Source organism: Notolabrus celidotus, chromosome 18 (assembly GCF_009762535.1).
Source record: "Notolabrus celidotus isolate fNotCel1 chromosome 18, fNotCel1.pri, whole genome shotgun sequence".
Classification (NCBI taxonomy): domain Eukaryota; kingdom Metazoa; phylum Chordata; class Actinopteri; order Labriformes; family Labridae; genus Notolabrus; species Notolabrus celidotus.
Genome location: NC_048289.1, coordinates 8,585,897 through 8,611,960, shown reverse-complemented (window position 1 = coordinate 8,611,960; position 26,064 = coordinate 8,585,897). Strand labels below are relative to the sequence as shown.

Here is a 26,064-nt window from a genome sequence, read left to right as displayed (position 1 = left end):
TTTCTCTTTGAGTTAGCCTCCTTTAATTTCGATGTGCTGAAATTACAACTGGGCAGAAGTGAAAGTAAGTGGGAATGGGTGCTTACAAGATGTGTGTGTGGTCTGAAATAAACAATAAAACAGAAATGAAACATTTCTCTCCATATTTAATACTTCTCACTTAGCTGACCTTTGTTAGCATGGTTAGCTTGCTGCATAAATCAAATAATTTAAATCAAGCTATCTGATAAATCAATAGATGTTCATAGAATCACGACAGCAAAGAGAATTAAAAGGTAAGAACACATCAGTTGCTAACATATCAACACAGAAATTCAGTTGTCTAAAGTTGTCAAATTAGCTAGTTCACTAGCGTGCTAATCACATGTTACTCACACTATATAATTTGCCAAAAAAATAAGCTAAACACAAAATATTTTGTGTAGTTACTTAATTCTGACAGACGCAGAAAGTTTAGCACCCAACACACAACTGGGTATGCAGGAAAACACCAACAACTCTGAGTAAACGCATCTTGTCAAGGTCAAGGTGGTTATTGGGCCTGGTGGGATAGTTCAGGGTTTTTGGACCCTTTCTATCCATGGATAGATCTGTGGTGGAGGGAGGTTGAGGGAGGCAAAGGACGCAGCTTGTCGCTACTGATGACTGTCCTATAAGGTGAGCAGACCCGAACTAGTACAAGAGAGAGGGGCACTTTCTTTGGGATGCATCATCACAGACATGTAAAAAAGCTGACTGTATGTTAATGTTGTTATACACTGAATGAAAGAGTCCATTGACCCACGTTTTGACATTGTCTCATATTGTATCTGAGCCTCTTCCATCCGCTGTACACTGTCGACAGGAAGTGAACACTTCAAAGACCAGAAACAAGAGGGGGAGCATATCCCGAGCTTTCCAGGATGCTCACTGGGTGAGGGGTTTTTCCTTTTCATCCCAGGAATAAATGAGATTGCAGCGTTGTGCCAGAGAGGGCTTTGAGGATTCTGCCAAAGCATACGGAGATCAGAGAAAGATGAGCCTCGGGTCAGAAGAAAGAGAAAGGAACCCTCCATGGTGGGATCTGACCTGAACCTCCTCACTGACTAATGTTACTATATGTGAAATTAAGATGCCACTGTGACAGATGGTTTCTTTCAAAACTAATGCCAACAAATAAAAACACAAGTCATGATAAACTTATATTGTTGCCTTATGTCCAGAACCTAAAAATATGGTAGAGGAGGGACCCATCCTGCCCATGGTGATAGCAACTTTGAGGAAGTCAGGTTGTACTGCAAGGTCAGTTAATCAGGAGATGAAAAGGTTAGTGGCAGGAATTGAAAGTCAACTCAGGATGTGATAGAAAAAGAGTGCAGCCATTCAGTTTGTCTGTAGGGGAAATAAATGTAAAGAAGGTAGGATATTAAGCAGGCACGAGTCAGGCCATCCAGAGGGAGAAGATAATTGTGAGATGCAGATAGATGGGAGAGGAAAATTTGTTCCATGGGAGAAAGTTTGGGCCTAACAGAGATTTGGTCTCTGAACAAGCAAGTAGTTAATTTAATGGAACTGACACTGCTCTGCAAGGACTTGGTGAATGAAGTGTATGACAGGAAAAAGCTTTGATTTACAGATTTGTGAAGAGAGGGTGTTCATAGCACATAAACTAGCTCATAACTCAGAGAACTGGGAGTGCATGAACACAGTTAGCAAAAGGTGTTGAAGGAAAACAGGGCAGTGGGTTTTCATGAGAAGAATTAACATCAGTTGAGAACAAAAACAAAAAGGTGTTCTTCTGTGCCGTTTGCTTTTTCATGTGGGTATGATGGGCAGTGGGATCTAGCATGTAGGAGAGTTCTGGGACACTGAAACTAACAGTTGAACCTCCCAGTACAGCAAGCCTAACTGGATGACACCTCATTGAAGCGAGATGCCCACTTGGTGACTAGTTGATGTCCTGGCTCTCACTGCCTTTCTTCCTGCAAAAATGGGTTGTGGGAGGATAAAAGGGACCATTTGCTGAGCTAGATAGTATCAGTGATATTACATCCTGGTAAGTTTGCCTAAAATATAATAGCATAACATCCTGATAGAAAATGTCACAGGGTTAAGAAAGGGTTATAAAATGTTAGAGAAACAACAACTGTGACATTAAGGGAATCCGACTGCTCTTAAAGTCAGTGATTGTTACTGATGTCATGTAAATCTGCCGTGTAAAAACTACAAACAGCCTCAGATACACTATAAAAAGCACAGTGCGCACTTACCATGTTGATTCATTCAGCCACATAAGCGGTAAAACATTGTGACAAGTGTGATAATATTCAGATTATGAGCCTGTATCTTCTAATATATATTATAATATTATTGCAATCCCCACTGGCCCTGTCTTCCTATTAGCCTGTCGCCTATATAATCTGTGCAAAATAAAAACCATTCACTGTCAGAAATTTATATTTATTTATTTTTTCATTCAAATTCTGATGGACAAATTAACATGTTTCATCTCAGCCTTATTAATGTCATCAAAACAGTAGAAAGCATGCCTTATATTGGCAGTGTTTAAACTTTACCTGCACTTATTTATATAATATAAAAGTAAGGACACAAATACTGATTGATACTGAATGTTTGGCACGTTGACAATATTGCTCAGCTTACCGTCCTCTTCTTGAATTCTTATTCACATGAAACGTGAGTTTGGTTGAAGGAAAATATTTGTTTAATCAGTGAATATGGCTTCCAATCAGCTGATAGCTTGTTGTCATGCACAGTTGAGAGGTGTTACTTGAAATGTCCTTGGTGCAAAGAATTATGGGTCATTTTTTCTTCTCTCTTTTTGTACATCCTTTATTAAAGGAGGTTATACGGGAAGCAATGAAGCTCCTCTCAATATAATTTTAAGAATTTGAACTGCTTTGTCTGACCTGACAATCAAATGCTTCTGGGTCTTTTGACTCAGTTAGGAACCTTCTTAAACAAAAAGGACTATTCGAACACTCCCTGGGTCTGTTGAAGGTGGCACAGTGTTTCAGTTGTGGCGCTCATTAATGACCCTGTGGTAGGTTATGTAACTTATTAGAAGGGCATACTTGGAAGGCGATTTCTCACTGAGTGCCTATCCTTGTACTCAGGCACAAGAATGTTGTGTTATTTCAACTGGATAATTATGTGATTTGTGCAGACAAGCACAGATCATCCCCACCGGTCATCTCTTGAGTTTACATAAGCTCCCTGTGCTACCATCTCATTACACACAGACTGAGCAGACAGCAGTCTGTACTCACTCAGCTTAGTTATTTAGCAATGTGGACACCAACAGTAGTTATTTTTTATAAAAGTTAAAAGCAAAACCTCAGTTTGGATATTTATTTTTTTATAATAGGCCAATTCAAATAGTGAAATGAGGAAGATTGTCACAAATAAGCACATCTTCCGCAGTACAAAAAAAAAAAACATGTCCAACCAGAGATATTCAACATTCCAGCTGAAGAGAAAGGACCAAACAGTTGAAATGAGCAGCGTTCCAGACTTTGTGTTCAGTTTGTTAAACTCAGCTCTCCAAGCCTGAGGAACTACTTATGGAATTCTATTCCTGTTTTCAATGAAAACATACTATTCTGCATTGTTCCAATGTTTCAGATTACATTGTAACTGTTCCAAACATGTAGAAGTTAAAAAAAAGAGTAGGCAGTGTCACAAAGTTCAGGTAATCCACACAGAGATAAAATCAATTTGTCCTTTGTTTTCCAGATGAATGAACATTTATCACATCATTTGTCACCAGAGGATTTGCACAATGATTGGCAATCAAGGTGCGAATAATTTGTTGGAGTTCTAATTTTTCAACTCTCGCAAATAAGCCATTGAAGCAAATAAAGCTTTGAACACGTCGCAAATTTGCACCAGTCATACTGCTAGGGATGGGTACCGAATTCGGTACTTATATAGGTACCGACCGAATTCCGTCGGTACTACCGAGTACCGATTTACGTAAAATCAAACGGTACCATGTTTCGGTACCTAAACGCATCCTTGTGACTGTGAGGAAGTGGAAGAGGAGGCCAGTTTCCATAATTTCACCCTGTAATAAAGTTTGAGACTGATCGGGTGGACTTCTCTGCTCTCTGCATTTGCGCGGGAGTGCAGGAGGATTAAGTTGAGACGAACTCTCTCGCTCCGACTACCTGCCCTGTTTATAACCATTCCTGTGTGCATGAATGCCCAACACGTAAGTTGTGTGTCCTGTTATTATAAAGAGACGGAGAACTGACCTTTTCCCGTCCGCAGGCATTCACGTGGGTTAATTGATAAAATCCTGAAAGAGCAGTTAGACGCCACGAGCACGTGTCAGCTAATATATCTAATCACCTATGTAATCCTGTTTGTTCATTTCATGTTAAATTTAAAATTTTGAGATTTTATTATTAAACAAATTAACATTTATTACCACATAAACACACACAAAAGTACAGAAAATTGATACCGTTGAGTACCGGTACCGATTCCCAGGTAACGGGTATCGGTACCGTATCGGTTCAAATGTGAAAGGTACCCATCCCTACACGCTGCCCAACATGCAACATTTGCACTGCCCAACTCATGTCTTCAAATTATTTAGCTTTTAGTGGGAATGCCCCTTTACTTATATTAAGGATGCGTAGAGGAAGACTTCAAATAAAGAAAGATGGATGATACCTTGTGCCATTCGCACTTACATTTCTTTGACCTAAAACAGCAGAGGAATATTATTATTTTTACCAGTCCATTGTTTCATCATGTGGGAACAATAAAGCTAGTATATTTTAAAAAACAACAGTCACTGTTTGAGAAGTAGCCAAACAGAGGAGATATTTTGACTGCATATGATTTATAGCTGTTTTTAAGTCAACCTACTATTATGGTTCCATAAAACATGACAATTTTATAGACAATAAGTGTAATAAACTACGTCAGTCACACTATTAAAATCAAAAACCAAATTCATGTGGAGATGATTTGTTTTGGTACTCCATGTAACGGAACACTGTGACAACTGAAAAGATTAAAGATGGACCATCAAGTTGCAAATGGATACTTTTACCATGGTTGAAGTGTTTATTTGGCTTCCTGGGGTCAGCAGAAATGAGACATGACATGAAACTACATCACTTACAATTCATTGTGTCATGAAGTTAATGTGAAAAACTTCAGTGATCACTGCAACTACCAATATCCACAGTGCAGTCCCCACTATCACCAACTGCACGCAACCGGAGGCAAAATTTCACTACTTCGCAGTGTTTTGAAGCAACTCCTCCAGTGCACAAAGCATGCTGGGAGACATATATGTTGACCTGGGTGGCTGGTACACTTTTTAAAAGCTTGTCTCCTTCATTAGGTCATAATCATGAATTCAAAGATAATAGTGGTACAAGAGTTAGTAAATACATCTTGTGCAGTTAATTGTTCAGTGTGATCAGTGGAGGGTCTCATGTGACTCAAGGCAAAGTCTTGGCGGGAAGTATACTCTTACCTCTCAACTATTAAAAATACCAAAGACTAAACTCATATGCCCTACCAGTAGTAAGCATGCAGCATGCAGCACATGGTGAAAACAGAAGGTACTCAAAAGAGCTACACAGCACCACAGAAACTGCAGGTTGTGCACTCAGAACGACAGTCCTAACTCAGTCACTGTGCTTTCACTCACACAAGAGGAACTTTTTCATCCCACAATGTTTTTGACAGCTTAAGATACTTTGAGATAATAACTTCCATACACTTTAAATACAGAAACAGAAAATCCAGCTACCTTAATCAACGAGTAAAGTTAGATTACAACGAGTCCCTTATTTTCTAAACTTTGTCACTTATTAGTTATTTTCGATATGCATTTATGACCAACTGTAAAGGGTCAAAGTATTTCTCCCTTTAAACGTAAATCATATACATTCATAAATATATCATGATTCTTTGCATGAAAGTGGGCCTCCAAGCATGCAGAGTTGATTTGGTTTGAAACGATATTTCATGAGGTGTGGACTGGTGACCCCTGGCTCTTCTGACAGTTTGCATTTCTGTGTAATTTGAATTTAAAGAGGATTTCAGTGTAAAAGTGACCTTTAGAGGGCTTCACACTAACTTTGTCATTTACACCAAACAAGCACAGAAATAACATTGTCATAGTGTTTGTCCGTTATTTTCCTTTCAGTGCTTGTGGTTTGGCTTCAGATATCCATTTTCATATGTTCCATTATGACAAATGTCTTGATGTTAAGCCTTTAACAGACATTGTTTTAAAAATAAAAACATCTACATAAACACTTTAATGGTGACCAAATGGCAACACATCGGCAAGCTGTCCTTGCTGCCTTTGATTATCGTCCTCACAATTTTTTTTGGTGTGATTAGCGCAATGGCAACATCAGCTGTGAGGATTTGTGGCAAGGGGAGGAGGCGCCATTAGCGAAGTGACACAGGGAAGGAGAAGTGTAGGGGGGATAGGAAAACAAGCGCTGGGATTCAAAACAGTTCACATTAGTCACTGGCTTACCCCTAGGGGCCCGGAGGGCATTGGAAGTAAGATAAAATGTGAGACAGAGGCAGCGTTCAGCCGCTAAAGGCCAAGTAGTAAACATACGTACGTCATACTAGGACTTGGGTAATTTCTCAGTGTGTGTTGAGTGAGCAAGGAGCTGAGGGCTGCAGCTCACTGTTTGTTATTGTAGCACATTGTGTGTTTTCCCCTTCCCTCCCTCTATCACTGTTCTCACTTTCTCTTGATGCCTCATAATGAAGCCCATCCATCCCAATTAGAAGGCGTCGCAGTCTGTTGTGAGGTGAGGGCTCACAGAATGAGAGTGTGTAGGTGTGTATAATTATTTTGAACTGACGCTTCGCAAATGACAAGTAACTGTACTGATGTACAGACAAAATGGATTCAAATCAGGACAAACCCCTGTGTACAAAAACATACATCCTTATATGTATGTAAGTATGTATGTGTTTGCCAGCACACACACACACACACACACACACACACACACACACACACACACACACACACACACACACACACACACACACACACACACACACACACACACACACACACACACACACACTGCCTCAAGATCAATCAGCCCTATGCAAGCCACAAGAGAGTGTTTTTATTTTGAGAGGAAGAAGGGTTAATTACTTACATTCTTCAATAGGAAACATCTTTCCACCTTCCCCCTCTCAGACTCTCAGCTTCTTTTCATTCTGCACTCTGAAAGCACGAGACTCAGCTGGGATCTATACATGAGAAGGGAGATACAGGTTTCCATAAAGCAAACTGTATTGAGCATATCCTGTATCCAACTGATACTTCCAAAGCTAAATACCCAATAGTTTCGAGATAACACTTAATTGATCCCCCAGAGATATCCAAATGAATACATCCAGAACAGTAGCAAGATGTTGCTTTTAAAAGGAGAGCTAAAAGAGTTTCATATCTGTTTATGGTCTCATGTTTGAGGCTCTAAAACCTGGTGTGTGGTAAGTTCTTCATGGAATTCTTGCCAAATGGTCTTCTTACTCCTTCTATTTACCAATCTATTCATCTTACTTTTTAGAGCCAATGGTGGGAGAGAAAAAAAAAAGGTCTGAAGAGGAGATGAGGGGGTTAAAATCCCAGAGCGGCTCAATGGGGACCAGCTGCAGGGTACTGGGCAAAGAACAGAGAACGTTCCGGATGGATACAAAGAGGACAAGATACCCCCAGGAGAGAAGAAGAGAGGAGAAAAGAAGAGATGGAAGATTAAAAGGAGCAGGGAGCGAGTGAACATGCAAGAAATGAAAGATAAATAACCATGACCAGGAAGAGAAGAAGCAGAAGAAGACAGAATAATAATGAGCATCAAACAAGATTCACAGTAGTGGGATACTTAATATCACATATTCTTAAACCTTTCAAAATGTTGATTTAAAACCAGATTTGAAATCAAACAAAGAAATGAATTGAGGGTTAACCAGGCGGAAAGCGCAAACAAACAGAAAATAAAATTGTCTGCAACAGAAGGAGTGCACTCCAAAGAGGGCAGGGATTGAAGATGAAGACAGAATAAAAGGTCAACATTGTCATGATAGACAGGACAAATCTGGACAAACTGCTCTAACTGTTTATATTACAGCTACACCTGTTCAATGTAAGGTTGATCAGTGTCTAAATAAAAACTTGTGGCCCATCATCCCTCCGCCTTCACTTTTCAAGAAAAGTAAAGACAACAAGGGATGTGTACAGCCACCCCTTCATGCAGAAAGAAACCGTATTGTCAAACATTTAATGACTGAACATGTCTGTTTCGAGGAACACTGTGGACATGTGGGGGGTTGTAAAGGAGTTAGTGGATTTCATCAGAAGCCTGTAAAAGAGGGGAAGAGAGTTGTCATGGCTTTGTCTTGTGACCCCTCTGCAAGTAACAGTGAGGCTTGTATTGTCAGGGCAGGATAAAACCATCAGGTCTGAGGATGTGTTTTTAGTGGAGCGCTGCTGCCACCATGTGCTGTGAACAGAGATGTTCATGTGAGGGCTGGCTGGAGTAAAATAACATGTGGGAGTAGATACTGAAAGAGTGTATGATAAGAGAAGCACACACCAAGAGGCATCTCTTTACATATAATTTACTTTTAGTTTATAGTGACAAAGATGGGAGCATCACTGTACTAGTAAATGTATACTAACCATTGACCAGCTGGGGTACTGACTTACGATTATGAAAGTCATGGTTTTCTACCACGCTGGTACAGCAGTGCAGGGTTCATTTGAAATACATAATGGAATTTTCAACACGGGATTAAACATACAATTAATCCCAGTTAATCACTGATAAATATTGGACAGCTCTCATTTTATAGAAATACATACACACACAGATGTCTTATGGCAATATTTCAACATGTTTCTGTCACGTTTGGAGAAAATGGAGGAGGACCTATGTGGAGAAAATTAAGATTTTAACAATAAAAGAACAAAAGGTAAAAACAAAACTTCCTAAAAACAGAGAACACAAGGAAGACTGACAATGGTCCAACACAGGACAGGGGGAAACAGAGGAATTATATACACAGTAATCAAAGCAGGTGTTGAACACAGGTGAAAATAATCAGGTTAATCAAAAAGGGAGGGAAACACACAAGTGCAGGACGTAAAACTTAACTGGACACAGGGATACAAAACTACATTATAAAACCGGGACTAGACGAGACTAAGAAACATGGGAAAATACAACAAGAGACAGCGATCACTAAAAACACAAAGGAGACAGGATAACGTATAACAGTATAAACTCAGGGAGGAATGAAGGCATTAAACACAGAGAAAAAAACTACAATAAACATCAACTCATGACAGTTTCTAAATGTACGTACGCAAGAATCACAACAGGATGAGCAAGACCTCTACACAAGGCTTTTCTCACCTTTTCTTATAATGCTAGAAATGTGATCCCTCCTCACACTGAAAGTTCAGATCCCCTACGAACACCCATTCACCATACACTTTCAATGAAATAACTCAGGTGTTCAGTGGCTTTGTGGTTTCATTTAGAGTATAGGTTAAATACTTTGTCAAAGAGTCTGGACACAGTCAGTCACATTTCAACACCAGCAGCAGCTCGACAAGGCTGTCCCATTTCAAAGTCTTCTTCAAATGCTGCTGACCAATGCATCCTTCTTTCCCCGACCATGAAGGATCCATCCAACGTGTTCCTCTTGGCCCAATCTACTCCCATATTCATTGCATGCCAACAGTTATTTAGTTGGCTGCTTCTGAAAGTGTTTGAAAACCATTGAAAGAGGCCCCGAAACTTAGCTTAACTTAACTCATACTTAAGTTACTTGACATTATTTGTTAGCTACTTAAGCTAGCTGTTGATGGCAACAGAAGCAGCACTTCGCAACCCACCCTATAAAAGACTGTCTCATTTCATTTCAGAATTCGTGGTCTACACAGGGTACTTTACGATGAGGGATATTTAGTATGCCACAACTAGAAATGTTGTTTGATTGGACTTCCATTATTATTCTCTCTTCTTCTTCATCTCTTACTGAACAGAATCATTAAATGAACTTGAGTTTCTTAAAAGGGCTCAGTCATATAGTCATGAATGATCTTGACCGTTCTGTTTTACTCTTCTGTACCAATAATAACTAAGTGAAAAAATAATGGAAATACTAAAGGGGTAGGTCACCGCTTTGAACCTACAGAAAATGATCACCCAATGCTTCAGTCCCTCTTCAGTCTGATCTCTCTCACATTTTTCAACATATTTTACCATCAACATAAAGTGGATTGCACCATTTGTATCAAGTGCATCATGAGCATTAGATCAGGTTATTAATGTGCTTTCATTAGAGAGTTGGTAAAGTGACCATTGATAAATGTTAGCTCACTAGTGTTGGCGGTTAGCTCGCATCCAACAATTATCCAATGAGGCGAGAGCATAATCATCAGTGTGTGGGTTCAGTGTGTGGGCATCCGCTGCAGACAGCATTTCAGAACTCTCAGAGTATTTATTCAGCCACTTCAGACGCTCCTCCTGAAACATCTCTGCCCAGAGAGGCGCCAGTCCCCACTCCAGCCAACCAATCATACACTAGATTGAGTGGGACTTGTCACCAAGGTAACTAAGAAAGTGGATTCCTGACATATGCTCATAACAGAAATAGAAAAGCTGATTAGGAGTGAGCAAATCCCCTGTATGTTGCTGCTGAGTGTTACAGATAGAAACAAATTGTGTGACAATTAAGGACAGAACTGGGACTCAGGTGCGGAGAAAAGTTCAGGAAACAGTCCAGGTGTCATACACAGCAAGTCGGTCAGCAAAGGCCAACAAATCCAGCAAGGCCAAATCCACAAAATCAAAATCCAAACAAAGGTCAGAAAACAGGCAGACAGACACAAGGAAAACAGGGCTTGAGAGCGTGAACATACCACGGGGACAATGACGATCGGTCAGACGGTAGGTGGAAGCTCAGGGGTTAATACAGGCCAGGTTAATTGCAAAGGCACAGGTGTGTATGAAAAAAGGCGGGAAAAGCAGACAATGGAAAGAAGTAATACAGACATAATACCAGAGCACCAGGGTCACAAAAATAAAGCAGTACGTGAACTCAACACACAAAAACAAACTGCATAATATTATAAACTGGATCCAAGAAACAAAGAAACCCTGCTAGTCTAACACAACATGTTAATTTATTATTTACTTCTGGATTTTTTTGCCAAATTAAAAAAGTCTAACCAGATTTGTACCCCCAGCTAATATTTACACTACAGCAGCCCTATTCAATTAGCCACCCGCTGGCCGAGTGGCCCGAAAGCAACTGCCGAGTGATTCTGACTTGGGTTGGGTCCGGCAAGAAAAACATCTTTTACTAACACTGACGAGTTCTTACAAAAATTCCAACATTATTACAAACATTGAATGTAACACTCATCATAACCTAGCAACTAACCCATTTATGCCCTTTTGGATGGGGCAATATGTTAAGAAACATCCAGTGTGTTTATTATCTTATCTGTTTGATTTCTTTTAAATGGTTAACTTTGCTCACTGTCTGCTTAAAATGTCCGGCCCAGCTCATGTCCTTAGTCTGTAAATCCAGCCCGACCAAATATTTAATTGAATAGCCCTGCACAACAGCATAAAATCTTGACAGAACTATTGGAAAAGTCACGTTTTACATACTGAAACACAACTCCATCTGGACCATACATTCTGATTTTTATGTCCTTTTTTTTTTTTTTTTTTTTTAAATGCTGATTAAAAACTTTCACACTAAATTATTTATGTGTTATCTATCTTATAAAAAAAGACTCTCTTTAGGAGACAAGAGGGACAATTAATGAATCAAACATGTTCGATTGTGTTTGAGAGTGATATGGAATTATTCATAAGATGTTAAATGTATGTCAAATTAACTTTTCATTTAGGTTTAAATTACAAACGGAATGTTCTGCAGTTTGACCACAGGTCTTGCTTGTCTGCATGAAGAGGTTATTAGAGAAAAGTTGTGTTACTTGTCTTTCATTCTTCTTTCCTATTGAATTCTCGTAGGTGTTGCTGGTAATCCATTTAACCCTGTAAGTCCCCATAAACTGCTGTCCAAGTGCACTCAATCACTGTTAAGTTAGCAAGGTGACGTTGGCTGAGCTGTGGGTGTTAATGTGATTCAGTTTGCTCAATGACGCCCAACATAACAACGTTCCCATAAATAACAATCTCTGACCAGAGCTAATGGAGGCTTAATTTTTTAAGCCAGTGGTGGTCTTGTTACACAAATAGAACACAGCACGGCGGCAACCCTCTGCGACCCAAGCTTCAGTAATGATTGTGGACACTAAGGGTTGCTTAATCATTAGTATCACCCCACGGATTTTCTTTTTGGCATCATGGTGAGATGGTCCCTCTCCATCTAAGTGTGTTAGGTCTCTCTCTCCTTCTCTCTCCCTGTCCCTTTGTATATCCTTATGTAATCTTTCTTTCACTTTCTCTTATTTTTTTTTTTTTTTTTTTTTTTTGGCCCATCTAGGTGTGCACGCCCTCTTTTACAGAACATGATATTAGCTGCCAATAAAAGATAGGCCAGAGTTCTAAGAGGGATGGTGATGGTTGCATGCACACAGTCACAAGCACAGAAGAAAAAGGTTTTCTTTCTTTTCTTTTGCTGCAAGAATAAAGTGCATGAATATTTGACAGTTTGTGACAAACATGACACAAACCAGAAATATATATGCAGACAAGAAAAAAAAAAAAAAAAAAAAAAAAAGAGAAAAGTTGTGTTACTTGTCTTTCATTCTTCTTTCCTATTGAATTCTCGTAGGTGTTGCTGGTAATCCATTTAACCCTGTAAGTCCCCATAAACTGCTGTCCAAGTGCACTCAATCACTGTTAAGTTAGCAAGGTGACGTTGGCTGAGCTGTGGGTGTTAATGTGATTCAGTTTGCTCAATGACGCCCAACATAACAACGTTCCCATAAATAACAATCTCTGACCAGAGCTAATGGAGGCTTAATTTTTTTTGAGATTACCTTTGTGCGAGTGAAAACTGTTTATCCAACTGTGCAGAAATTAACTGCAGCTTCTGATGAAAAAAAAGGCAGAAAGAAAAGTCCTGGTTTTAACTCCTATGACCATTTAAAACAATGGGAAAGAAGCAGCAGAGCTTTCACCCATTGTCCTAAAACAACATCACCAATAGTCAAGGGTACCGGAGTCATAGACATTCGACTAGGTGCTAACAGCATGCTTTCAGACACTTCACACCTTGGGATAGAGGCTGGCCTGAAAAAAAAACCTCTACGTACATCACAGCAAACCACTAATCATCCCTCCATAGTGCACGGCACGATAACAACAGGATAACAACATAGAGGACTTCCAAGGGATGATGAGGACTATATATAGCAGCCAAAGCCAAGCAGGGGATGTGACAGAGTGAGGGCTACAGCCTGTTAATATTTTAAGACATGTTTCTACAGTGAAGAAAATTACTTCTTTACACACATACACAGATAGCAGAATGTATATGCTTGCCTAAATTGTGTAGGTATGGTGCAACCTAGTCCTGGAGAATTGGAGATGGTTCGCTGTACCAGAACATATTGTATCTTGATGCTATTTTGAGGAAGGGTAATTCCTTTAGCAGTTTGTTGGGGCAAGGGTGGCATTGCAGTTCATGTACTAAGGAGATTTTGTATTCAATATTAAGAGAGATGAGTTGCAAGTGAAGAGAAAAAAAAAGGGGTATGTGTCTTTTCCTTTTGCACTCTCAGGATTCTAGCAGTGCTGTTTTACACTTGTAGTAGATTTTGGAGACTCTCGCTCTGGATCCCAATGAGAAGTTCATTGCAGTAGTCCAGCAATGAGTCTGAAAAGGTTTGGATTGGATGGGTCAACAAAAGGAGGGTAGCTGTATTGGAGTCCTGATTCCTACCCACTGTAAAAGAAAATTGTGTCCCTACCAGGTACACCTCCGTTGGCTGATCTCTCCCTAAACCAAACCTTGCACACAGCGTCAGCTCTGAAGAGTTTTTTTTTTTCACTTTTCTAATTATTTTGAAATTCACTCACAAAATGTGTTTTGTAGTCACAGAGTTTTCTAGCTAGCATGTATGAGCATAAAACAATTCCTTTAAATCTTTAAATGTCACGAGTTTGAGACTGTGAACATCATTATTACTGCTGAGGTTCCTGTTTTAACAAATACATTGAGAAAGGCACAATCATACATATAGTTATAGGTTATTTCTATTTTTATAGAAGAGAATAATGAAACTGTATGCTACCAGTCCAGTTAGGTGAAATTATCAATACCACCAGTCCTGTCTTGGTACTTCCTTTGCTCTTAGTGCCAGCAGAGGGAGCCTGCTTTATTCAGGATCCCCAATCTCAGTGTGGCGGTGTATCAGAGACTTCCAAACTTAATGTATTTGGCACTGCTGTGACCTGTCAACACCCACAGTGTAATATATTATGTGTGTACACCAGTGTACACTGAGATCATATGCAACCCCCTCGTTATCATGAATACAGAAAAAGCTGATAAATAAATGAAGGAGCGTATTATGCTCTTCTATTTCCAGATGGGAGACAGCAAGGAACAAGCAGTCTAAAATGACAGGAAAAAATGTATTAAAAAGAGGTTTAAACAAAAGTAACATGTGATAATTGGTGTAATAGGCTTTCAAGCCAATTATAAAAGGATAAAATGTCACAGGCTTCTGTCCTAAATGCTAGTTATGGCTTCAATTATGTCACAGAGCTCCTCAGGCATTCAAAGGGACTCTTCATTAGGTTAGATCTGTAAGTCTCAGCACAATATGTGCATCTCAAAGCCATTTTCAGCCAAAATGCTAAATCACAATAATATCAGTCTAATATAATTTGATATTTTTCCGGGTTTTTTCCTTCTACAGTAATTCCTTTATTTTGCCAAGTAGTTCTCAAAGCTTTAAAGAGGTATGGGTGGCTTGTTTGGAAACCATCTCATTATCCTCCACTGTAGTTTTCTGATTTGACCCCGACTGTTTGTTCTGTGTTATAGCAGCAGCATGAATAAAGAAAGCTTGATGCAAATGGAGCTTTTTATCCCATCTTCAATGGACTGCTCTCAACGTGTGACTCATCGGCCGACCCTCATTTCTCGCTTCATCAGATTATTATCGGGAATGATGAACTGTCCTCTTTCTACCTCAAACAGCCATTTGAAAGGGTTTCATTTGCAAAGATGGATCATGCAGCTCAGGTGAAACAAGTGGACATCAGTTCAAATTAAACGGCTCAAGAGCTCTAAGGCACGATTGGATGTAACACAAATTTGCAACTAAAGACGGTTTGTTAGTGATAACGTTCCTTGAAATGTTTTAACATTGTGAATTCAATTTGACTGCAGGGAAACTGCCTCCTGTCTCTCTTACTTTTACTTAAAGAGGGGTGTTGTGCTTTTTTTAGGGCTTGATACTGTCCCTCTCATACCTCTGTTGTAACGTTACATGATGTACAGCTCAAACAAATCCCTACTTTTCTCACACAGGTGTTTTAGAAAACCCTTATTTCAGCCTTTGTCTGATAGGCTTTGTTTCAGCTGCTGTCTCTTTAACCCTCTTGATGTCTTCACATGCTGTAAACACCGTGTCCTACGGGTCAAAATGACCCACCTTCACTAAACTGCCAAAATAAGGCAGCTTACTTGAATTTTAATCACCAAATCAACTTTGCCTGAAGAAACATTTTGTCATTCACCACATTTTTTGTCAATACCAGAGTTTAACTGACTACAATAAAAGGACACAGTATCGGTGACGTCACTGATACTGTTTCTGAAGCACTGTTTTGATCCCTTTCGTCCGAGGGAGCCATATTGGGCATAAAGTTAACCTAATTTCTATCAAGGTAGTGAGAGGTAAAGCCGCAGGCTTTGAGCCTCTTCCCCAACAGCTACAGTGTGCCTGCTGTAACAGTCGTTGTCGTTATACCTGGGCGCTACCTTTCTGAGTCAGCCGATTACATACAGAGAAGTTGCTCCTCGTGAGCCCGCAGAGTTTTTGTATGAGAGTCAGACAGAGACGCGCTCTCTGTCTGCTCCTCTAGTGACGAGTTGGTGTAGGTTATGCTACTGTTCGTATTATCCTGTATGATTGTGCAACATAGCGCCGTTGAGACCTGGCATTATATGGTCGATGTTTAAAAAGAGTGAATAAATGCATCAGTGGGAAACCTCCATTCATTCTCTGTCAAGTCTCTGAGCTAAGTGGCTATCCAGAGCGGCTAGCTCTCTCCACCTACTACAACTAGCGTTACACTGCCTCTCAATCATCGTCATCATTATGAAGAAATTCACACAGTGCAGTGTGTGCTTTTCAGATTGAACTTGTTTTTTGTACCAGACTGTAAACATGTTAATTTCTGCTGTAAGATCAGCTTTTTTTGAGTCAGTGTGCAAGTGGTTTGCAGTACTCCCGGCGCCAGCCTCAAGCGGACACTCAGGAACTGCAGTTTTTAATACTTCCACATTAGCTTCAATTGTCGCGGCTAGGGACTGCCGCTTGGTTTATCATTTTTATTTTTTTACTGTATATGTGGTAAGCAATATTTGTATAGTATTTCTATTGGCTATCAAAGTAGCAGAAATGGGAAAAAGTAGTTTTGAATGTATTTTTATTTATCCCATTTTGCCAGTGAACAATGTGATAAAATATACAAAACAAAAATGTGAGCCTGTGAACCAAACAACATAACTCAGTCTACTAATAAGCACATGTAGGACAGTATTCAAGTGCACAGCCTCTGCAGATCTATCTCTCACACCTGCAGCACACAGTATGTGTTTCACAGTCCTTCATGGCGAGCAGAACGGACATCTCTTCCTCTTATGTAATCATGAGCGCCTGTATGTTCCCTCACCTGCTTTCCAGAACTTGCTTTTTCAGAGCCTGTCTGTTACCGCATTTCTGGACACTCTTATCTAAGGTGCCACCACCTTGGGTCAGATCTGGTCACTGTAAGTGCACTCCGCCAGTGAAAACCACATAACTTGTCATGTTTATGTGTGAACTTGTTGATCCTAGACAGAACTAAAGCATTCTCACATTTTTGTGCCGTATAACTGACTGTGATGTTTCTCATTTAGACTGTCAGGTCATTTTGACCCCTAGACAATAGCAGCACATTCTTTGTATCGCTTACATGGAAACATGAATAAAGGCAACATTTCATTTTTTCTAATATTGGGGCCAATCCAGAAAATTCATCAAATTTCAGGTTGAATAAACATAATTTAGGGTATTTCTCTCTGCTGTGAAACTCAGTGATGGGTAATTTTAAAAACAGGAGGGTTAGGCACCCAGCTTCACAAACCCCCTTTCCTCTGCTTGGCTAGCTGTCCGGAGGCCTGTCGGGGGCAGAGCTGTGGGCGGACCGTTTCCCTCTGTGTTGCCAGGGACGTGCTGTTACGCTGTGCCAGCAGCACAGATGAGCCGATAAGGAGATCCTTATGGGATGACCTTATCATTTCAGCAAGTCCGTTAAGAACTGGTTGTTTTGAGTGGTTTATACACAAATTAAGGGTTGACTATAACATGTTGCATACCTAGAGATTTTAAAATTTGCATGTTTAGTGTGGACCCCCAACATTGTATGTCTATGTTTGAAATATGAGAAAGCATAATACCCCCTCTTTAAATTTGTTACAGACCACATCAGAATAACAGTAATGCTAATTAAAGAATTCACTTTTTTAATCTTAGATTTTTAATGAGATTGATTGTTTTATACATTTGGAGCATTTTCTTTCCTGAATGATATCAAAGAGAGTGTTTAAGTTATGTTGTGTCCAATTATTTTTCTTAAATCGTTAGGATTTGCATTTGTTTAGCTCTCTGTTCTGAAATTTTGTTTCTCATTTTAAATTTGTATTTGCAAAAAAACATTTCTAAATAGAAGCTCCACACGGTGGACCAGGTACCAAGCAAGTGCAGCCTAAGTCTCAGCTTTCAGACCAGAAGCCTTATTGCTCAAGGTAATTTCAGCTCACACCCACACTCACACTGTCAGCACCCCAGCTGAGGATCCTGAGACCTACATCTGAATGTTAAATAATGCAGAGCAACTGAAGCCGTCCGAGAAATTCTTTATCGTGTGTTATATTGATTGAATTCTGTAGTTGCTTACGTTTCCGTGCAAACAGTTACATTAACACTTCAAATACAGTGTAGTGCTCTGCCCCTACTGTGCACAGCATTTGTCTTAGTGACACATCGCTGCTGTGGGACTGCTGCATACATTCAATACATCATAAATATTTATTCATATTTTCTGCAGTTTTATCCAGCAGGAATCCATCTGCTATTCATCAAAATCTCCTGTCTGACCATATCGATCTTTCGCTATAGATCGTGTATCTGCAATCCGCACATCACTGTAATGTGTCTGTATGTGTCCGTGTGTGTCTAGTGATGGACAGGAGATGATAAGAGAGTAAAGCAGAGTGGGATAAAATGCTCCCACGGGAATCATCATTAGAGTCTTCTCCTCTCTCTCTGCTGTCTTTCTCCATTCATAAAACTGTTCTATATATAACCTGCCACCCACCCAGAGTGAGACCGACTGTGTTTCACACCACTGCTGATTCTACCCACACGTGGCAGGTGAGATGTGATGAAGCTGAACCCTGAATGTAATGCTGCACTGCAAAATATTCCCTGTCTCTAGCATACACATGCACAAATGCAATGGAATTAGCAAAGGTGTAATTCAGCCCTCTATTATGAACACACATGGTAAATTGTAGGATATTTTTAGATTGCTTTCTCTAGTCCTCAGACCACTCAAAAAGCTTTCACATTACATGTCACATTCACCCATTCACAAACTGATGGCAGAGGCTGCTATGTAGAGCTCTCACCAGTAAAAACTAATCACATTACACCGCTGGGACAGCCAACAGGGGCAGTTTGGGGGTTGAGTGTCCTGCTCAAGGACAGTTCAACATGTGGACTGCAGGACCTGGGATCAAGACCCAGACCTTTCAGTTAAGAGACGGCTGACTATCACTGAGTCACCCCACAAATGCGTGTTCCTATTTTGCAGTCTAGAAAAATAGATATCTCCATCGTGACCAAAGAACAAAATGTTTTGTTTTATGTTTTCATATAGCGAAAAGAACATCCCTCCATGGCAACCTTCATCCATGTGTAATGTACTTTCATTGCCTTAATAGATCAGCAGGGACAGCAAAGCAGCATCGTCAAATAAAGGTACAAGGACCCCAGGTGTTAAATAAGTAAGTGTTAGGAGATTGAAATGTTGTAGATTGAAACACTTTGTAAACTCTTGGTGCCATTTTATGATTAGCTAATTGAATTACAGACAAATTGTTTTAAATAAAAGTAATTACTAAAATGTCTCCTTTCATGGCTTATTCACCAAAAACAGCGAAGAAACACCAAATTCATACAGACTTCCTTTGTTTCCTGCTTTGCTTTGGTGTTCAAATAATAAGTTTCACAAGAAGATGTCCAGTATGAGCAGAAGGCCAGGCAGTGAGCTGTAAAGCATGTTGTCCTTTACATGAGACAAATTAATCGGTACTGGAGAAGAAGGCGTGAGAGCGAGAGACCCTGATGAGAGCAAGAAACTATGATGTGTTGCCATGGATACACAGACGCCAAGCAAGGCACTGAAGGGATTTGAAAGTTTTAATTCAGATATAGGCCTATGTCCATAAAACGCATGCAAGATATATTTAATCACATTCCACATCAGATGTTTTTTCTACTCATGGAGCGCTGCACTTTACACTTCCCTCTGTTGGTGAATCAGTTGGGTCCACTTTGCTTTCACACCTCAAACGAACTGTACCAAATTTCTCTTGGAACAAACCAAGACCCCCATTTTCAAGCAGACCAGAGTTTGCTTGTTTGGTCCGCACCAGGGTTTAAAGGGGCTTTCACATTACTCCAAAGGTACCAGACTATCCGAAGAAACGGATCACAGTTTGTTGAAAGTGGACCAAACAGCAAAAAAAAATGTTACCTAAACTAACCGGCATTTGTGTCAAAAGACTTAAACAAAAATAGCTGCCAAATGAACACTGGCTGGGATTGAGTAATCTTGATCCCAAAACCCAGGAAGCTTAGACTTTTGTTTGCTGTAATAAGGCATATATGACTCTGACACTCCTTGTTTATAAGTTGTGTGAGGTGTTTGTGACTCAGTGAATGAAACTTTACCATCCACAATACGCTGTGAGTGTCAGCTGAAAGCCTGGAATAGAAATACAGCCAATTAGTCCGCAGCTTCCAGGCGCCAGTGGCCGAGCATCACTTTCCTCATAGGCTGTTTGATCCATGCGCCCTGAGATGTGTGCACTGAGGGATGTAGTCGATTTTGTGAATGTGTGTAGCAGCTTTAGCCACTTGCTCTCCGACACCCACATCTTCTCCTTATCTTTGTCGTGACCACTCATGTGCTTAAAATTTGAAGTATTTTATGAGTCATTGTGTATGTGTGTGTATTTCAGACCCTGAATGCGGAGAGAGAGACACACAGACAGACTGATTTTATAGGTACTGTCTCTGTGGATGTATGTGTGTGCTTTGTTTATTTTGCCTGAGCCTCATTTCCAGTCACTGAATCTCATTTCCAAGTCCAATAGATAACACTTGAACAACAAGTCAGCTTTTCTTGTCACGAAGGCAGCAAAATGAATCCATAATTCTCTTGTGCCTCTGAAATCTAATACAGATGATCCGTTTTCAGAATTATTATCTCCCTGCAAATAGCACTGTCAGAGGAAAATTAACCTTTAACACAGAAAGAGGTAACGCTAACTCGACAGCCTCTGAAAGCCTTTATATTATCACATCTAAAAATTAAATCATTCTACCCAGCTGTTTATAAAAAAGTTTTATCATCTTCTTTCTTCTGAATTAAAGAACTAAATCCTAAAAGATGTCATCTAATATCGTTCATCTCCAGTCTTATATAAATCTGTTGTGTGAGACAAGTCCAACATTATATCACTGTCACTGTGTGATAGATGAAAATAATTACCCTTACATAGATAGGATTTTTTCTTTTATTGGAGTCATGCTCTTGTAGTATTACATTTCAGAACACACCATACATCCAAAGAGTCTATGCTGATCCTTGATCTTCTGTTTCTACCAAGCAGCGGACAAAATATGAAGCCAATGCTGAAGTGTGAAAAACTGCAGTTCATTGAGCGTCCACTTGAAGCTTGCTGCAGACCGCCAGAAGCCACATACACACCCATTCAAAAAAGAAGATCTTTACAGCCATAATAAAAATGTTAACAGCCTGGTTAAAAAAAATGGTTTAGTCTGAATAGCTAATTTCTTTATCGGCACACACTGTAGGGGGTTAAATTTTTTTAGAACTCGTTATTTTTGAAGGTATTAAACTTAGGAGTTTTGTCTAAACATGGGCATGGCTAACTTGATTGACAGGCGGGAACGCTGTAGCTGTTAGCTTAGAGGTTACAGAGCTCGCCTCAACTCCACGTCTTTGCATCATACAAGATCGGTTGAAGTTAGGTTGAGCCAGCTTTTTAATATGGCACCTGCTGACAATAAGTTTCAAAACTCTACTTCAGAAACAAATATGACGTCACTGAGACTACATCCATACATTATACAGTTTATAGTTTCTACAGGTTAGCTGATAAATCTGTGGTAACATAAGGGGGGGTTCTTCCTTTGATTAATATAGAAGAGTTTAATAAAGAGTCGTATGGTTATTTCTTAATTTCCCTCGACCACTTTTTGTAGTTTAAGGTCTATATTTAGACTTGGCAGAAGAGATGAATACTTTATCTGTGAAGTTCAAGTGCTCATTCTATCAGCTTTGAAGTTGGGTTATACAGCCTTTTATTATTGTGCCATGCATTATAGGACGCCCAGCCGTCATGCAAGGATGACAAGGCACCAAAAAATCAAACAAGCCAGAGGGCGAAGGAGATTAACTCACTTGGATCATCATGATGATGGGACTCATTCTTGTTTAATAAAGAATTAAAATTGTTTGAGGGAAGACAAATATAAAAATGTTATGATTATATAAAAGGTGTAAATTATGAGTTCACATTAATTAGTCAAATAAATGATGCACTGCTACACCAGTCTGATCTGAAACCATGACTTAGAGATGAGAGAAAGCCTGTAGATGATAGATTATATAGACTTTTAGACATTACAGTTACATTTAGAAATATGGAAGAGTGAATGTCAAATGTGATTGATCAGTGTCCATACTGTGCTGTTGTTCCGAGATAGTTTTGATGACAAGTTGACATGCAGTAACCCTGGTTAATGTGACAGCAATTTCTCTTTTGAGGTCTTTATAAACCAATCTGAGGACATGCCTTTACTAGCCTGTTGTCACCCACATAGCAAGCAGTGTTAACTTCTTTAATTTAGTTTCATCCACAAGCCTGCAGCGATTCACACACTCCAATATACTGTACTCTGCCAGCATTTGTGATGAGGTCACCCACTGACATGAGTATTGATTAGCTGGCCTGTACATACAGTATACAGAATATACATATATGTACAGGCCAGGCTGGGATAGCAGCAAAAACTTTATTAAGCACCAAAAGATAGAAAACCAAGCTCTGATTTATTACTTTGCTTACTTTAAACATTTGGACAAACTCATTAAGGCAGTGTTAGAATTTTCTTACATAACTAGAAATTCGTGACAAACTGTTATTGTCAGCCAAAATGTTTTTGTCTACTGTATTTTGCTGCAATGGTTTTATAATACCGAACATCCTCAAACACCCTAGGACAGAAGGTCTGCACTTTCTGTAACATTGCCGTAAGTTTAACTACTTATAATAGCTTCAATCAGAGAGCATAAGAAGCATGGGAGGGAAGGCGTGGGATTAAATTTGTCCCACTTTGTAACATTTTTACAGGAAACCTTGGTTGTTTCTGGAAATTTTGAGAGATAAGGCTTTTTTCATTGGATGAATAATACATTTCTTAATCTCCTCTGATTTTCTGTAAAGAAAAGATACATACGGTAAAAGCAGCAAGGCCTCTTTTGTTCTCTAAGAGAAGCTGTTGCATAACCAGCACTTATAGATTGACCGTTGGCTTGACCATGTGAGTCTACAGGATCTTGTTGTACTGACACTGCTGGTGAAACACTGCAGCTCTCACTGGTGTCACATGTAGGATTTCACTGTTTTTTTCCTTTTGTCTGCAGTAACACAACACCCACATCTGTCAAACTAACCTTTATCCTTCCTGACAGAAACACATTGACAACTGAACACATCATTACTAACAACAGCATCCCTGTCTCTGCATTGTGGTTAATTATCATCAAGTACTTCATTTCTTAATTTAGTCTTGTGTGATTATCCGTCTGTTTTATAATTTCCAGGTTGCCAGCAGCATTTATGTCTAATTATCTGTCTCTGCAATGAGTTTCAAACTGTTTCTTTACCTCCCCCTCACAGTTTGAATGTCTTATCTGCTTCTCCCATTTTGGGAAACTGTGTATCGTAAAGCCTTACCGTTATTGATTGTAGTGTGGAGGCGGAGGTGGAGTGTATCTTAACCTTAAAAATAGAAGAACAGTAACTTCAGAGAACAATCGTTCCTCTGTTTAGACCGTTTGAGTGACATGCAGAGGTGGGTTCAGACAGAGTGGAAAGAGGTGCTTGACTGACTCTGTTGTGTGCATCATGCTCAGTATCCTTGTGTTTCACACTTGTTAAACCATGGGGGTGATGTGTAATGCTCTCTTCCTTTGATTCATGGTAGGAGAGGTTCTGTGGGTGGTGACTATTGCATCTGATTAATGAACATTTCTACACTTATTATCCAGAACGATTTCAATGTAACAATTGAGTTTACCTTTCTTTTATCAAAAGCTAATTATATATAATATTACAATTTGTATAATAATAATTATTATATACATAAACATTATATTATTTATATATTTTTTCTTATCTTATTATTTTACTATGTATATTTTTAATGTCTTCTTTTTGTGTAAAATCACAAGCCAAATTTCATCAGAAACATCGGTGGAATTCATAGAAAGTAAATAATGTTATGTTATTATGACTGTGTGATGTTTAACTGACTATAATTAGGCCTATGAACCCTGTTACATATTTATTCCATGGTGTCAAGCTCTATAAATCACCTGTTTTTCATTTCTACCCCAGTGTGTTTCTATTTTCATCGTTTTTATATCTGAAAGGCCTAAACTCTTTTATTTTTTTTGACATCCATCAATACATCCTGACTTCTTATCCCTTTCAGGTTCGCAGGGGACTGGATTCTATCCCACAGCTGTCATTGGGTGTGAGGGTGGGTCCACCATGGACAGATCGCCAGTGGACAAGGCTAACATGAAGAGACAGACAACCCTTCACGGACACACTCAAACCTGTGGGCATTTTTAGAGTGATGGATCAACCTTGTGAGCATGTTTTTGGACAAATAAACAAAAATCACATTTTACATTATAATGCAGAAGAGCATTATTAAGCCCACACATTCACTACACTCCTGAAAATGATCAGTCATACCCAGGGGTGCCGCCAGGGATTTTGGGCCCCATGAAAAAATATCACATTGGGCCCCATCACCAAAGGCCACAAGAACCCTGTGCAACTGCTGTCAGTCAGCATCAAAATATCTGATGTTAAGGTATTATTTGAGTAATCTCTGTGACATTAAAACAGATTAAATCACTCAATGCTTCAACCTGCTTAGCTGACATATCAGCTGCTGAGTCTGGTAGGGAGGGCGGGGAAACCCATTTAGTATAATTAGCTCAAACATAGTTCATCTCACATCAAACTAGCAAACAGGTTGATTTGAACCACTCAAAGACTATACCAACCTTTCCTGGAGAAAAACTGAGTGACATACTGTTGCCCTTTCCTCTCTCTCTCCTCTCTCTCCTTTCTTTCCCTCCTTTTCTGGGACCCAGACTATGTCTTCCCAGACCTTTAAGCTGCCTTTAGCACGCTCTGTGCAAGGGGGGGGGGGGTTAATATGAATTTGTCCAAATTAAGTAGAGATCTCTGATATACATTTTATGAATACAACAGGACCGTTTTTTTAATTACCTTATTCTAAAATGTTATTAAGATTTTTTAATTTTTTTTTTGTATTATTATTTTCGGGCCCCCTGTCAGTCATAGGCCCTTAGAATCTTCCTAACTTTCCCCCCCTATACGGCGCCACTGGTCATACCTCACAGGTTCTGCACTTCATAATATAAAGGTCCAACTCTGTTGCTGCATGTGACGTAGCGGCACTGTCACTAGTGCACACAGGAACACACACACACACACACACACACCTACACACCTACACACCAAACTTCCCTCTCTCCGCTAGTGTCTCAATTCACCCAGCAAACAACACCAGTATCCCGCGGACCTGGACCTGGATTTATTGGGTAGAGAGGCAGTCTAAAGAGGGTGCACACTGTGGAGTTCTATTTTAATCTGAAACATACATTTACACAGCGTCCGGTACACTTACCTGCTGAAGGTGCGTTGCATTCGCGCTCCGTCACATCCCGCTCCTGTTTTCAAACGAGGAAACAGAGCGCATCATTTCCGCTGAATAAAAAGGCGGATATGGCGGGCAAAAGTGGTCACATGATTCCTGAAATATAATATTTTGGTTTGTTGTAATTTATGTCCTAAAAATGTAGTTCAAGTAAAATCTTTAAAATATTGTTGTGAAATGTGATAAAGTTTAAAAGTTAAAAATGCCTTAAATATTTGAAAAGTTATATCATTATTGGTGCCCAGTGGGAGGAGCTATAGGGGTTAAAATAGGGCTGCTCTGGGCTCTTTGGTCAATCTTATTTTGGTTGCAGTGAAGGTAACTGCTGTGTATTTCATTAATGCATTTTTTCACCTGTGTGGATTTAAGAGTCAATGTGGAACTCTTCCTTTGTTGGTTATTTCTTTATTTCTGAGAGGCTGCCAAAAAACTGTCCACCATCACTGCATTTTTTTTTTTACTTGAAGTGAGATTTTGAGAAA

General features: G+C 39.6%; 1 long non-coding RNA gene across 2 annotated transcripts; it reads right to left on the bottom strand.

The window, feature by feature from the left end:
• Positions 1-25,613, bottom strand: LOC117829615. Of its 2 annotated transcripts, XR_004634647.1 has the most exons (4): positions 25,553-25,599; positions 23,557-23,601; positions 7,167-7,260; positions 1-986 (listed from the first exon to the last, which is right to left on the bottom strand). It is a non-coding gene; the product is annotated as an uncharacterized LOC117829615 (long non-coding RNA). The 2 variants fall into 2 exon arrangements; XR_004634646.1 differs by lacking the exon at positions 23,557-23,601 and having other exon boundaries at positions 25,553-25,613.
• Positions 25,614-26,064: the final 451 nt, after the last annotated feature.